At 39.4% G+C, this 16,145-nt stretch overlaps 1 protein-coding gene across 1 annotated transcript in view; it reads left to right on the top strand.

The window, feature by feature from the left end:
• CD247 (CD247 molecule) overlaps positions 1-16,145 on the top strand; it is a 64,680-nt gene that overhangs the window by 1,148 nt on the left and 47,387 nt on the right. The window lies entirely within an intron of this gene.

The following is a 16,145-nucleotide window of genomic DNA, read 5'->3' as shown; positions in this document are numbered from 1 at the left end:
CTGTGGTTGCAATCCGATGCACACTTAACCTGGGCGTGAGCTTTTTTGTTCACAGTGGATTGCATCTGAATAACTAGAACAGGATTATACTTTAAACTTCCTAATTGCGATGGACTAATACAAATGAACATAGACATATTGCCTAAATCTGTTTTTTAAGCTGTAAACCAGTATTTGTTAATTTCCAAATGTTAGTTTGCTTATTTATATTTTTATGATTTTCTCGATGCACAATGGCTAGAAATGAATTTGGAGAGGAAAACAATGCCCAAAGGGTTAGTGTTTATTCGTCTGTTTTCAGGATTGAGATAGATTCCCAGTGACAGCAAAATATAAAATAAATTGACAATATTGAAGGTAATTCTGAGTTTAGCACTGAAAGGTTCTACTGGATTTTGTGTTAAAACTTGTATGCATTGGCCATCTTTTAATACTTCTTTGCATATTTTCAGTTGCATGATTAGTTGCACAAAGCCAGGTCTGATGCTTGATTTGCTTGTGAAATATTATTTTATGAACTATGTTCTGTTAAATAACATATTAGGAGACACATACTAGGCTATTGAGCAATACCTATTTTGTAATTTAATAAATCCTTTCCTTACATGTACTTCAGAGATTGTATATGGACATGAATATATGAACGTGTTGAACCCTCTCAACTTGGCTTGGCAATTAGTTGCATTATTTGTGAAAACTATATGGTAGAATGCAGTTGTGACATTTGGAGTGGAAAGCTATGAAGCATCCAGAACATAGATGAAAGTTTATGAAATGACCAGCAAATGAGGGACATGGAGCATACTCAGTAGGCTCTATACAGGAGGTATTCATAAGGAAGATCTTAATGTATTTGTGTGCGTGTGTATAAATTAATACAATCTTACAGCTGTGCAAATATTTTTAAAGTTAATTCCCTGGTTAGGTACAGCAGGCTTGCCAAAGGGCTGAAGAGAGTTTTGTTTTTGCCTTTGCTACAGGTGCATGCACACATAGGGAAGGTGCCAGGGCAATTTGGGGGGGAAATAGGAGGTTCGTACACACATTTTCCATATTCCCATCCAGCTCTCTTTAATCCACCTAGTCAAGTTATGTGAACTTATGTGCTAAAAGCATTGTTATTCAATGCTGAGTCTCCAGATATTGTTGGACTACAACTTCCATCAACCCTAGCCAGCTTAGCCAATGGCCAAGGATGATAGAAGTTGTAGTCCAACAACATCTGGGACCCAGGGTGGCTGAAGAACAGTATGCTAAAGTAACTTGGCTGAACAGATTGGGAAGGATGCATGGTATATGGGAGATGCATATAGGCCTTTCATTCCCCAAATCAGCTTGTCATGCTGCTTACTCACGCATATATGGTGATCCAAAAAGGAGAACATGGCTTTGAATCCTATAGAAATCCCCCTGTATGTGGGCACTATACCTGCACAGAGGAAGACAGGACCAAGTATGTGTATGTGCATAGGGTGGAAATAAGCTACAAAAATACCCAATAAAAGAAGTTATTTTCTTTACAGTTTCCTATGGCTTCTTCTTTTTTTAAATGGCAGTGCAATAACATATAAAATGCAACTAGTACTATTAATTTTACTATGTAAAAGAAAAATAAGTACCAAGCAAAAATGACTTCCTGAATCTGTAGCATCCATATCATAACATCCATTTAGTGTAGGGTTCATGTCTGATAGTCCTTAACTGAAAGAGAAAGAAATACAACCACAAGGGCAAAATGAAGGACAGTTTTCTCAGTAAATAATAAAAAACAAATGCTTTTTTGTCAGTGAAATAACTGGGGGAATCACTGTCATCTATGTTAAACAACAAAACAGAGCTAGACTTCCATAAACATTTATTGTTTTCTGCAATCCAATGCTGCTAGTCTCTGGTTAGTAAATTTCAAAATATTTACCGCCAGTTCTTGGTAACTACTCTCTTGGGGTAGACCATTGGTACATCATTTATTAGCTAATGCAGTTTTAATCGCTACCAGCAGATACATTATCAAATATTGTTGGCCCACTAGTCATCAAAGCAATTCAGTGATATTGCCATTTGGTCCTCAAGAAGTGAAGTGATTTTAAAGATGTATTTCAGCTGAAATGGTTCAAATGGTTGGCAAAAGAGCAACTAGGCAAATGTTTGCACCTTACTCCCTGGCACACTTTAAATTGGTCTAACTTTTTGGCTTTGCCAAATCACATTTATAATTAATCTGTTTGTGTTAAATAGTCATTATTATATGCAAATTACTATTAGCTTTATTTTGTTTTTAATTTTTTTTAAAAAAACCCACAAAGAGTAAGACCATTAAAATGGAGCCTAAGAAACAGTCCACTGGTTAAAACCTAGTCAGACAGGACCCAAGGGAGAAGTGACACCCCAACAAGAACTGTCTCTGTGCATAAATCTTAAGGATTTTTGAATTCATTTTCAGATGAAAACTGTTTAGGAGCAGGGTACGACACAATGAACTTTGACAAAAATGTAAACAGTTGCTGATCAAAAGAGAAAGTGAATTAAGAGTTAAAAATTATGCACTCTTGAAATTCATGGCTGTGATTAATATGCTTTTGAACATACATTTCACCAATCCATTTACAAATGCACATATTTAGTGGTCTTCATTAACAGAGTAGAAGGGTCATTCTTCTGAGGACAAATGGTTATTTTCCCCTACCAAGGTGTTAAGCAGAGTTAGTCTCATGTCTCATCCACATACAGTATTTTTGCAGTGTGCCTGCCTCCTAATACCAGTTGCTGGGAATTGCAAGTAGGGAGAGCGCTGTTGGGCTCAGTCCTGCTTGCCGGCTGCCCTTAGGGATCTGGTTGGCTGCTGTGGAAACACTTTTCTGGACTAGATGGACCTTTGGTTTCATCCAGCAGGGCTCTTAATGATTTTAACTTCTTGGGGTTGATAGAACAAATGGGAAGGAGTGTTTTAATTGTCTTGATCATACAAGGTTGCTAGCATTCACATTCTTTTTGAAGCCTCCTTAAGCCAGGCTCTTCTAGAAGGCCCCAACAAAGTTGCTAAATTATGTATGTGATAAGGTAAATTACACAAGTTCTCAGTACAATTCCTAGAAAACACAACAGACATAGAAAAGCCGTACATGCCTTCTGTAGCCTATGTAGGCAAGTTCAACTCCAGTAAACAATATCATGCTCATGACAGCTACAGCCACCTTCACCATTCAGGTTTGTTTTCACACTGTATTCTTTGAAGATGTGTTCTTTGAAGATGGCTACTATGTTTATATGTGTAACTGTCACTGCCACCTGTATTTCATGCCACTGTTCTACAAAAACTGATTGAAAAAAGCACCTTTGAATTCTTGTTTTTTAGATTACACTGAAACATATTTTTTAAGATTACACTGAAATAGCCCTGTAAGCAGTCTGAATATCATATTAGTACAAGATGTCTCAAGTTTCAATATACAACCAAGAACAATAGTCTGAAAATGTCAGTAATCAGAAATAAAAGTAGAAAAGGAAGCTCCTTTGAGATTTATGTGAAGTTTAGTCTCATTTCTGTAACCTGAAAAATGATTAGAAATATCTTATGAAAGTAAATATGTTCTTACTCTTGTCTAAAGCATGGCTGAACCAAATTTAGAGGCCAGTCTTTGTGAACACTGTCTTGCTCTTAGAAAACACCCTGGGGTGGGAGGAGGGTCTCAAAAATATGCAAAAATACTTGTGAATGGTCCGCATTGCAAAGACAACTGGGACAGCAATGCTTGTCTTTCCAGCACATCCGCCTCATTGAGAAGAGTGATTGCTCCCTTCCACACAGCAAGATGGGCATGTTATGAATTCCTCTCCTCATAAGTTTCCCTTTTGTTTTGAAAATATATATGGGGAAAATTGATCAAAGCCCAAACCAAAGTAGTCCTTTTTTATTATGTGATGCCAAATTAGGGAAATTTAATAAAAATAAAATATTTTATACTTTCAACAATGAAATGAAACAAAATAAAAATAAAATAAAAAATAGGTGTTATCTAATATTTTATTTATTTATTTATTATTTGATTTATATCCTGCCCCCCCCCCCGGCAGGAGCCAGGGCAGCATGAAGATGAAACAGAATCTAGTATGAGAGATAGTGTATTGCACTTGAGCACTCAGTAACCCACCATTCCAATAATTAGAGAAACTGCATAATAATATATACAAGTGGGGACCTGTGAATATTCATCAGGGTTTGTGATTAGTGTGCCAGTTGTCAAATTCTGTTCTGTCATAAAACTTTTTGCGTTAGCAAAAGGGCAGTCCAACTTCATCACTGGAGAGGCTTAGGGTTAATGTAGGAGTCTGTCTCCAGGGCCGATGAAATGGGGAGGGGGGGAGAACCAGTACAAATTACCCGGGCCTGGCAGTCCGGAAGGGGTCCGGGGCTCGACTATGTTGCATATGTTTTTGCCTTTCTTGGTAGTATCATTATTTGTCGATTGTTTTTGATATCCATTGTAAAATTGATGAATTTCAAAGAAAATAATGATATAAAATATTAAAGTGTAAAGATTTTTAGCTGGTCCACCCTTGCTGGGACCCCCGAATTTTATTTTCACCAGGGCCCCAACTCACTCTTGGTAGCCCTGTCTGTTTCACAGCAGAGGATGTGTATCACCTGAGCCCAACCCTCCTTCCTCTCCCTGCATTTGCTTCCCTGTTCTAATAGATTAGGGTGAGCACCTATTTACCCCTCTCTGCTACCAGGGTCTCCAGGTGGCTTGAGTGCAGGGAGGAGGTGGGAAATCTGATCCCACACCCAATTTGCTACCTTGCTTGACATACTCTTAGGTGCCTTCCTAATCCACATGCTGTTATCCTGCATTTCAAGTGGCCATTGAGGCTGTGTACATATCACCAGCTTGAAACCAGCTAGGTAGTTCTTTTTCTCAGTTTGGATCTAAGCTGATTTTGGAGGGAAACTCCGAAACACAGTGTTTCATATGAAATGTCAGGATAAATACAGGGTAGCTATGGATTGTGACTAATGTTGTATATGCACAACATGTACACAGCCATAGATTAAACCATACGCACAATCCCTTTCCCCATATCTACTTAATCTTTTATTTTGTTTTCTTTGTTGGGGGGGGGATGAGTATTTTGCTTATATTACTAGTCTCCAGAGAATCCAGATAGCTGTTGGCTGACACTTATCACAAATCAAGCAGTCATCACTACTTCTGCACAGCTTGACTTTATCTATAACAATGTGATACTTGTCACAGGTCATGGGATTAAATATGTTAACACAAATAATCAATACCATGAAGAATGCTTATAGTTTATGTGACTATTGAGGAAATGTTCACTTGTTATGCTTTTCATTCTTGGATGTCCTCCATTGATCATTCCCCTTTCCCTGTTTGTAAATGTGGATGCTTACAGGTAAATTTGAGGGAGACTTAGTATTTATATCAATTGCACACATTTTTGTACACAGTGGTTTCATTAATAACAAGCTGTGAACTGGGATGTTGGTGTGTCAGACAAAACAAAGCAAATGTATGTCCTTCATTAGTGGGTCAGTTGCTAAACTTGTCAGCATGTTCTGACGCTTACAAATTTCTATGGAATGAAGCTACAGGTTGTTTTCCTTCATTTTATCCAGGACAGATTAACAAATTTGTATTTTATTTATATAGACTGTTTCTAGACTGCTTAGTGTATAAAAACAATTCTTAGCAGTGTACAGAAAACTAAAAGAAGAAGTTACAAAGATACAAAGAAAACCATTAATGCAAATTACTAATAAATATATACAGATCCTTCTTCTGATACCCCCCTTCCTCAACACCTCCCACCCCCTGACTCTCACCAGGGCCCAAACAAACTCACAGACTGCCCCCAAAGAGGCCACATTTTTTTTTAAAAAAGCCACCATTTCTAGATGTATGCTTATGACATGTAGCATTTTTAAAACTCTCATAGTTCCTTAAACAAAATAGACAACATTGGGAAAACGAAATGTAAAATTACCCAACAATGATGACATCTGTATATAGAATTTTAAATATAGGGAAGAAAACATTTTTCTAGCATATATCATATGTTCTTTACTTGTTTAGAGTGGCATAGCAGAAGCAAATAGCACTGTATATTTTAAAAAATGGAAAAAAGATTAAGCCTAACAAGAGCACTTGTTTCTTGTGTTTAAATACACTAACATTATTTAACTTTTAATACAACCATCTAAATTAAGCAGTTAAGTTAGTACATAATTTCTTTCCTACAATGGTAACTATGCATCTCTGTCTCAACAAGAAAGCCTGTTTTTTTTAAAAAAAAAAACTTTAGAAAATATATGTTGATTTGCATAGTTTTAGTGCTATTATATTTGGATTATTTTTTAAAAAGTAATAGTGTGTAAGTATCTAAAGCAAAGCTGAATTAGAGCTTAAGGGCTGTGCTGTATACTTGTTACCTGGTACGCTGATTTTGTCTTTGTGTTGATTGTGTGCTCCTCTGGTAGTATATGAAATTATGAAGCCCACATGATGGCTGTCCACACAACCTGTATCCGCATGTTCCCTGTGGGCAAAAGCTTTATACGTTTGCAGAATGGGAGCAGTTATGCCTTTCCAAGAAACTAGTGAGGAGTCTAAAGTGTGGTCAGATGGGAGAAATAGCTCTCTTCCTATTCTGAAGTACAAAACAAAGGGATGCTGATGTTTACTGGTATAGTGTGGCAGAAAGGCAGCCATCTTAAAAACAGCAACAAATAATGAGAGACGCATCTAAAATCAACAATTAACAATTAAAGTTAATTGCAGGTGGAATTAACAGGTGTCTTTTGAGGTACTGAATCTGGAAATCTTTATAGTATTTTTCAGGTTGAATTCTTTGAATTCAGGTTGTGTGGTATCTTAAAGATTAACAGTGTATCTGATGGTGGATTGTGAACAAATAATACATTTGTTAAGTCTTTACCATGCCAAAACACTTGGTTTATTCTTTTGTGTAGTCATGTATAGGGTTGTGCTGTTACTACTGAAGTTAGGCCCCACTGAAATGAATGGGGCAAATTAATCAACTTTTCCCAGTGTGTCAGTATAGAAAATAAAAACATCACAAGGTTCTGATTGGTATATACTGCAGGCATGTAGAGATTGATATTCACAATTAGTGATGTGAATGCTGCAATCTTAAATGTAATTATTAAGAGTAATGACCGTTAAGACATTGGGACTTGGTACTGCAAACCCATCTCTTCAGTTCCTTGAAATGCCTTTAAATGAAACAGCATTCAGCATAATTGAGTAAAGATGCCTAATACTGCACTGTAAGTCCTTAAAAATACACTTCAGATCTTAAAACGTTTAAGGCTTGAGCTCCAGAGTCGAATCTTTGCAAATAACTCACCAGTCTAGGGGCTACTGTCCATAGGTGCTTATACGAAGCTTCTTTTGGGAAGTGTCATTTTTATAAAATGCTGAATGCTGTTTCTTTTAAAGGTACTTCAAGGAACCGAAGAGATGAGTTTACAATATCAAGCAAAGTGGACCATTGGGCTGATTTAGTACAAGGCAGTTTTATTTTGCGAAACACCCAGAAAAGGAGGGTAGAACCCCTGAAAGCCCAGCTTAAGAAGGTCCACCTATTATAATAACCATACTAGAAGACATTGGGCAATAAAATTAGGGTTGAGGAACCTCCAGCTTGTGGGACAAATGCAGGACTCTATCCAGCCCTCAAGACTCTCCCTGGGCTACACCTTCACTTCCCCTGCTCCACTCTCTCCATGAGTGCTATTGTCTGGCTGGAATGTGGCCTCAGTGTGATGATGTCTGGATGGAGAGGGGGTTATATAACCCTCTGGTTTTTGCTTGTCTGGAGTGTAACATACTGCAACAAGGAAAGAGATCTAGCCGTTGCTCCATCACTTCTCCTTCTGGCCCCCACAACCTTTTGGTGTTGGCCCTCCTGAGCCCTGCAAAAAAATTGATTGGTTGGTAGTACATGACTGTAATTTTCCCTGCTTTGATTTGAGCGCATACGTGCTGGTGTTGCGGAAACAGTTCAAATATTTGTGCATTTATATAGGTAGTGCCTCTAAATGGTACACAAAGTCTGCCCAGTTAATTAATGGGATGTATACAGACTGGAATGCTTTCGTCTACAGCTGGATTGAAATGGGTTGACTAATAACATAATAAGAGAACTCCTAAACAAAGTTAAAATGTTTGCTCTGTACCAGAAAGATGCAGATAATCATAGCACAAGCTTTCATGGACTAGTATCCACTTCATGAAATGCATCTGCTGCAACAGACAAACACGGCCAGCCTTCTGAAAGATAGTTAAAGCAATGCATAGTTTTAGCTTTTATTGCTACTCATAAAAACACGTTTAATTGTTTTATTATAGTTCTTGTCTTATTGTCTATACTTGGTTATTAAAATTCATCTTTGTAACTTATATTTCATTTTTTACTCTTTCTTTATGATAGTTTATATTTAGTCTAAAATATTTTAGAATAAAAACATCACAAGTACAGGCAAACCAGCCAATGATATGGTAATGAACAGGGAATCCTCAAGTGCATTAAAGGGTATACGGAAGATCCAAAACCCCGTTGATGGTCTGTTTTCATTTCAGTTTCAGGCAAATAGCAGAAGTAATAGAGTTCTGTGTGTATGCAGAAGGGGAAAGAAATTAAGGCAGCAATTACAAATGTTTCTTCAGGCAGTCAGATGAAAGCTAGAAAAGATGGGCCATTTATCACTTCTCTGTGAAATACTAGTGTCTGTTGAACCTGACTGAGCAAAAGACAAAGACAGGAAAAATGTAGAGAGCAAGGTTTTCCTCCATCCCCCCCCTTTCAAAATGGGAGGCCAGTCTAGGATGAAGCTATGCATGTATGTGAAGAAGGCAACAGAAGAAACAGATTTTCTGGCTGCTAGGTGCCCCTTGCAGAGCTAGCATGTAGGAGAGATGTTCCATTAATTCTTATCAACAAAGCTTCTTTCCCACATTCTGTTTAGAGTAAGCATGGGGAACCTGTGACCCTCCAGGTGTTGGACTCAAGCATTCATCACAGCACCAGCTACCATGGCCAATGATTGTGGATGATAGATGTAACTCAAGATCAGATGGTCCATAGGTTCCTCATTGCTGATTTTTAGTCAATGTAGACTGTAAAGGACAGCGACACTCGTACAGATCTTCAAAGCAGAACGGGGGTTCCTAGACACAATGAGTTGAAATCATTCAGTGTCATGCCATCAGGAAAAACTTTCTGTTAGAGTGATACGGCAGTGGAACCAATTACCTAGAGAGGTAGTGGGCTCTCTGACACTGGAGGCATTCAAGAGGCAGTTGGACTGTTGGGAATGCTTTGATTTGGATTCCTGCATTGAGCAGGGGGTTAGATTTGATGGGCTTATAGGCCCCTTCCAACTCTACTATTCTATGATTCTATGATCATTCAGTATGCAAACTAAGGGCATGAATGCAAAATACTGTGGAGTGCCTTAAAAGTATGAAATACTTTTTCTAGAAATGGGTGCAGATAGCTATGCCTTGGCCCTGACCTTTTTACTTTCAGTTTAGCTTCACTGCCGTTCTTAGAACCTGCAGCTTCTCTGTATATTGGACAGTTAATCAAGCAGGATGTAAGTGTAAATTCACAAGTGTTGGCTTTTTTTAAAAAAAATTCAAGTCATACAGCATAAATTCCTTAGTAGTATTTGAAGCACTGCAAGGAAGGGAGAGTTTGACTGGTGCTTGTATTGTCGAGTCTAGTGAAGTCAGGTGGCCACTTCACTTTCAACTTTGGCAGTAGTCATCTTTGGTAAATCACATTGGAGGGATCAGAAAGAAGAGATGCTATTTTTTGAGCATGTTCATAGAATCATAGAGTTGGAAGGGGCCTATAAGGCCATTGAGTCCAACCTCCTGCTCAATGCAGGAATCCAACTTAAATAATACTCAACAGGTGCCTGTCCAGATGCCTTCTGAATGCTTCGTGTTGGAGAGCTCACCGCCTCCCCAGTTAATTGGTTCCATTGTCGTGCCGCTCTAACAGTTAGGAAGCTTTTCCTGATGTTCAGCTGAAATCTGGCTTCCTACAACTTGAGCCCATTATTCCGTGTCCTGCACTCTGGGATGATTGAGAAGAGATCCTGGCCCTCCTCTGTGTGGCAACCTTTAAAACACTTGAACAGCGCTATTCATATATCTCCTCAGTCTTCTCTTCTCAGGGCTAAACATGCCCAGTTCTTTGAGTCTCTCCTCATAGAGCTTTGTTTCCAGTCCCCTGATTATACTTGTGGCCCTCCTCTGAAACTATTCCAGTTTGTCTACATCCATCTTATAGTGTGGTGTCCAGGACTGGATGCAGTACTCAAGATGAGGCCTAACCAGTGCAGAAGAGAAGGGAACCAATACTTCACATTATTTAGAAATTATACTTCTGTTAATGCAGCCTAAAACAACATTTGACTTGTTTGCAGCCACATCACACTGTTGGCTCATATTCAGCTTGTGATCAAGAACAATCCTAAGATCCTTCTCACATGTAGTATTGCTGAGCCAAATATTCCCGATCTTATAACTGTGGATTTGGTTTCTTTTTCCTAGGTGTAGAACTTTGCACTTACCCCTGTTAAATTTCATTCTGTTCTTTTCATCCCAATACTCCAGCCTATCAAGATTGCTTTGAATTTTGTTTCCTCCAGGGTATTAGCTATCCCCCCCAATTTTGTAATATTTGCAAATTATAAACATTATTTGATCAATATGTTCTTACCAAATTCATATTTGATCAATGCATTATTACCAAAACTACCATGTCCATGGATAAGGTATGGATTGTCTTGGGCGTGCAAAATATTGGTGTTGAAATGGTAATTCTTCCATAGTTCCTCTATACTACCTCAGAGGTATTTAACCTGTGAACCTCCAGATGCTGCTGAACGACATCATCCATGTCCATTGACCAGGCTGGCTGGGGCTGGTGGAAATTGTAGTTCAGCAACATCCGGAGGGCCACCCTTGTTGTATCTCTTTCAATTATTCTATATATCACTGCCAATATTTGTCGTCCCACATACATAGGAAGCTGCCACATACCAGATTACAACAATGTATCCATTAGCCCAGGTTTTTCTACCCAATCTGGCTGTGACTCTCCAAGGTAACAATCATGTTAGGGTTTGCTTGTGTGAGTGCATATTGCAGCAGGGTGCAGAAATAACTGGTCTGTTAAAACTGGTAGTTGAAAGAATAAAGAAACGTAAGGTTTATTACTATAAAGAGGTAAAGTCATACATGCTGCAGTAGCCATATAGATGTTAAACAGCATGGGGGACAAGATGGTACTCTGTGACACCCCAAAGCACAACTGCCAGGGCCCCAAAAGATAGTCACCCAATGCTATTCTCTGAGAGCGACCTTGGAGATAGGATCAGTACCACTGTAAAACAGTGCCTTCAATACCCATCTCACCAAGTCAGCCCAGAAGGATACCATGGTCAAGGGCATCAAGAGCCGCTGAGAGATCAAGTAAGAATTACAGGGTCGCAATTGCCCGTATTCTCCCGATAAAGGTCATCCATCAGGGCGACCAAGGCCGATTCAGTCCCATAACCAGGCCTGAACCCAGACTGGGATGGGTCAAGATAATCTGTTTCATCCAAGAGTACTTGCAATTGCTGCGCCACAACCATCTCAATCACCTTCCCTAAAAAGGGGGTATTTGCCACCGCTTGGTAGTTGTCACAAACCAATGCGTCCAGGGTGGTCTTTTTCAGGAGTGGTCGGATCACCGCCTCTTTCAAGGCCCCCGGAACCACTCCCTCCTGCAATGATGAGTTGACTACACCCTGGATCCACTCAGTCAAACCCCCTTGGCAAGCTTTAATGAGCCAAGAAGGGCAAGGGTCGAGAAGACATGTTGCTGGCCCCATCAACGCAAGCACCTTGTCTACATCATCAGGCACATCAACTGAAACCGTTCGCAAGAAGTTGCAGCAGACATTGCACTGGATACCTCATTGGGGACTACAGTAGATGTGGATGGGGCATCAAGACTACTATGGAGGCGAGCAACTTTATCCTCAAGTGCCTTGCAAACAATTCACAGTGGACCTCCGAAGGGTCTAAGACTCCATTTCCTGGAGTTGATGTCAACAGACCCCTGACAATATGGAAAAGCTCCACCAGACAGCTACTTGAGGATGCGATGGAGGCAGAGAAGTGGGCCTTCTTCGCCACCCTCACCGCCACACAGTAGGTACAGTTATGATGTTTTACTCGTGCCCAATCAGCCTCACAGCACGTTTTTCGACACTTGCCGTTGTCCAGCCTGTTTCATCCAGGCCACTGATTGAACCTAGGACCTTTTACATATAAAGCATTTGCTCTGTAACTGATTTATGGAAACCAACACCCCAGGCCCTGCAGTCCTATGGTCCCTTGGAGGATGCCCGAGGACCCCTAGGATGCAAGGGTGGAGAGAGAGATCTGACTTTGGATAGTGAAACTCAATGTCAGAGTCTCCTCCCTGCCACCCAGAAAATTCTGTGGCCATTGCCCCACTAATGTCAGATAAGTGGGTGTCCCTGGGCAGTTTAGGGGCATGTGAAGGGAGAACCAGGAGGCTTACTCCCAGGTAAGTAGATATATTTTATTATATAGTTATAATATAGTTTAATGTATTAACTAGAATGTATGTATTGTATATTAATTTCCATGTGTCATCTATTTATTAGTGCCTGTAATAAACCTATAAAAACTGCCTATAAAAGCCTATGTTTACAAATGAATACAGTTTCCCATGTCATAATCATTACAAGGGTGGAAAAAATGACCCAAGATCTCCTGTAACATATGCTGTGCTGCAGGGGAAAGGAATTTAACCAAGAATGAGACCAATTCATTGTTTTTCACTCAGTACTTTGTTTACTTAGATGTCTTATACCCAGGTGCCTGGCTACTTTCCCCAAGACTCAGCGGAAAATATTGGTGCCAGTAATGTCTATGATAGAAAATAGATGACAAACTGCATTGTCGTTTCAGCTGAAGCCGCCCACACTTATATGGTTAATCCAAGATTAACCCATCTATTATGCCAGTTTGGCCTGCCCAGGGAAGCTCCTTGTCTTAATCTCATGTAATAACTGCTATAGAGTGAAAGTGGAATTGACAGCACCTGCTAGTAGAAGTGACAGCTTCATTTTAACAACCTGCAAATCTGTTGAAAGGGGCTGGATGCTGGGAATTCTGTTGCACATGCTGGAGTGTTCTGTGGAATTAAAGGTTTATTTAGAAAAGGTGATTTTGCACTGATCGCCACCTCTCACTCCAGATTTTCTGGGCTCTGCCCCTTTTTACCCTTAATGTACCTCTCTGCACCCCATGTGGAAGTAGATGCTGATGCCAGGTCTTTTAATTAAATTGGCTGAAATTATTTAAAGTAGCCATTAAAATGTAAGTGATAATTAAGGCAGAGAGGGAAAAGAGCTTGTTAAACCAGATTCCGATATACATATTCTGAATTCAGTGTGTACTTCTGTTCCGACAGAGCACAGTTTGACTCCAGTTATCTCTTCTAGTCCTAATATTGTGTCCTCTTGAAAGGTCATGAGTTGACCATTGTAATTCCATCCTGGAACTTTCTTACCCATTCAGTATAACTTTGTACAATATTTTTGCTGAGGTCATTTATTTCATTGTACACCAAATTCTTCCTCCTGTTGTTGGCTTTCTGTGTTTAGGCTTGTCTGTGGTTATAACCGTCAAGATCTATAATAATCAGTTAAGATCTCAAACTCATTAAGGCTGTAGTCCTGTGCATACTTGCTTGGAAGCAAACCTCATGGAAGTCAATGGGGCTTTTTTGAGTAAATATGCATAGTAGTGCACATGATTCACTAGAAAAGGCAATCATGCTGGGAAAAACAGAAGGGAGTAGAAAAGGAGGAAGGCCAAACAAGAGATGGATTGATTTCATAAAGGAAGCCACAGACCTTAACTTACAAGATCTGAACAGGGTGGTTCATGACAGATGCTATTGGTGGTCGCTGATTCATAGGGTTGCCATAAGTTGAAATCGACCTGAAGGCACATAACAACAACAAAGTGCACTGTTAGTGGCCTTTAGTCAAGCTACTGTTTTAAGAAGAGCTCTGCAAGATCAACTCAATGTCTGGCATCCTGTTTACTACAATGGCCATCAAGATATCTCTGCAGAGTCCATGAGCAGGGCTTGATGGCTATAGCCTTCTTCTGATGCTCCCAAACAGTTAGTGTTCATTTGTTTCTGAGCTTTTGCAACTCATCTCCTTCTCAAAGGAATCTATTTCTGTATGTGTTGGCTTTAGTCATGATAAGATATTCTGGCTAATTTGTCCCTTGGGGCATATATCAAGCATACATGCTGCTTGTGACTGAAGCATGCCATCACCTCTGACTCTGACCATATTTACCTCTCAAGTTGCACTTGGCTTGGTCTTTATTACATGACAAACTGAGTTTGTCATGTAACAAAGGCCAAGCCATGTTCTACATCCACTGTCAATGGCAATATGCTTCTGAATGCCAGTTGATGGGAATCACAAGTGGGGAGGGTGCTGTTGTACTCTGGTCATTTTTGTGGGGTTCCCATAGGCATCTATTTGGCCACTGTGAGGACAGGATGCTGGACTAGATGGGCCATTGGTCTGATCCAGTAGGCTCTTCTTATGTTCTTATGACCATCCGTTAGACAAATGTTGTGGCTTCCCATGTACTCTTTTGAATTATTGGATAGGTCTAGGACATTATGATGTGATTTAAATTATTTTATTAACGTTACATGAGCAACATCAAAAATATTTGGGAAATTGAAAGAAGTGAAATTTATACAAAGCAATAATTACAGGTACACAGATGGCAGGAGGACAGTAAATGGGGATGAAAGGGTTTTCAGTTAGCTGAGGTTTTGATTATCTTTTTGATTGAAATAAATGGAATAGTGCTAGGTAAAAACATTGGGGGGAACTTCTCCATTTTTAACATAAGTATGTATGTCGGTATTTGATGTGGCAGATTCTTCTCTCCTCTACACACCTACATGCTTTCATTATAGGGTTTGAAAAGAACCCAACACCTACAACCCTACACAGAGGGCTCTTGTCACAAATCTGAGAGTCCCCAATGTGTGAAGTCTATTCATAGGGTTTTTGAATAGACTTCACACATTGGGGACTCTCAAATTTGTGACAAGAGCCCTCGAAGTTCCATACTTTCTGCAAAAACAAGACCAGGAGCAGATTGCGGTACACATAATGAGCTAGTAATATCAAAAATCAGAGTGTAAAGCTAAGGAAATACAACACAATTGTAATGCCAAAATACAATCTATTTATTTATTTATTTATTTATTTATTTTATTACATTTTTAGACCGCCCTATAGCAATAAGCTCCCAGGGCGGTGTACAGCATAATAAAACAGGTTAAAATACAAGCAGATGTAAATACAATACACAATAAAACATAATTAAAAATTTTCAAATTTAAATTCAGATTTTAAAATCTAAATAACATCCTAGAAGAATTTAAAGATCAAATAAGGAACAGATTTGAGGCTTTAAACCTAGCTGATAGAGGACCAGAACAACTAAGGACTGAATTCAGAGACATTATCAGGGAAGAATGCAAAAAGACAATACCTCTAGTTAAAAAGAAAGACCTCAGTGGATGACTGACGAAACTCTTAAAATGGTTAAAGAAAGAAGGGGGAAAAAAGAAAAAGGAGACAGAAACACGGTTAGAACCCTAAATGCAACTATACAGCGACTAGTACATAGGGACAAAAAGAATTACTACAATATATTGTACAGAAATAGACAGAGCTTGGAAAAGTTACTTTTTTGAACTACAACTCCCATCAGCCCTAGGCAACATGGCCACTGGATTAGGCTGATGGGAGCTGTAGTTCAAAAAAGTAACTTTTCCAAGCTCTGGAAATAGACGATAATAAAAAAGGTAGAACAACAGCCCTACAAACTGAGTCTGAATCCTAGCAAGACGGAGGCACTGTGAGTTGGTGGTTCCTAAGTTCAGATGATTGGTTGCCTGCTTTGGATGGGGTCGTACTCCCTCTGAAAGAGCAGGTCCATAGTCTAGGGGTGCTCCTG

This window comes from Rhineura floridana, chromosome 5 (assembly GCF_030035675.1).
Source record: "Rhineura floridana isolate rRhiFlo1 chromosome 5, rRhiFlo1.hap2, whole genome shotgun sequence".
Taxonomy (NCBI): Eukaryota; Metazoa; Chordata; class Lepidosauria; order Squamata; family Rhineuridae; genus Rhineura; species Rhineura floridana.
The sequence above is the reverse complement of the archived record's forward strand: the minus strand, read 5'-3'. Positions and strand labels throughout refer to the sequence as shown.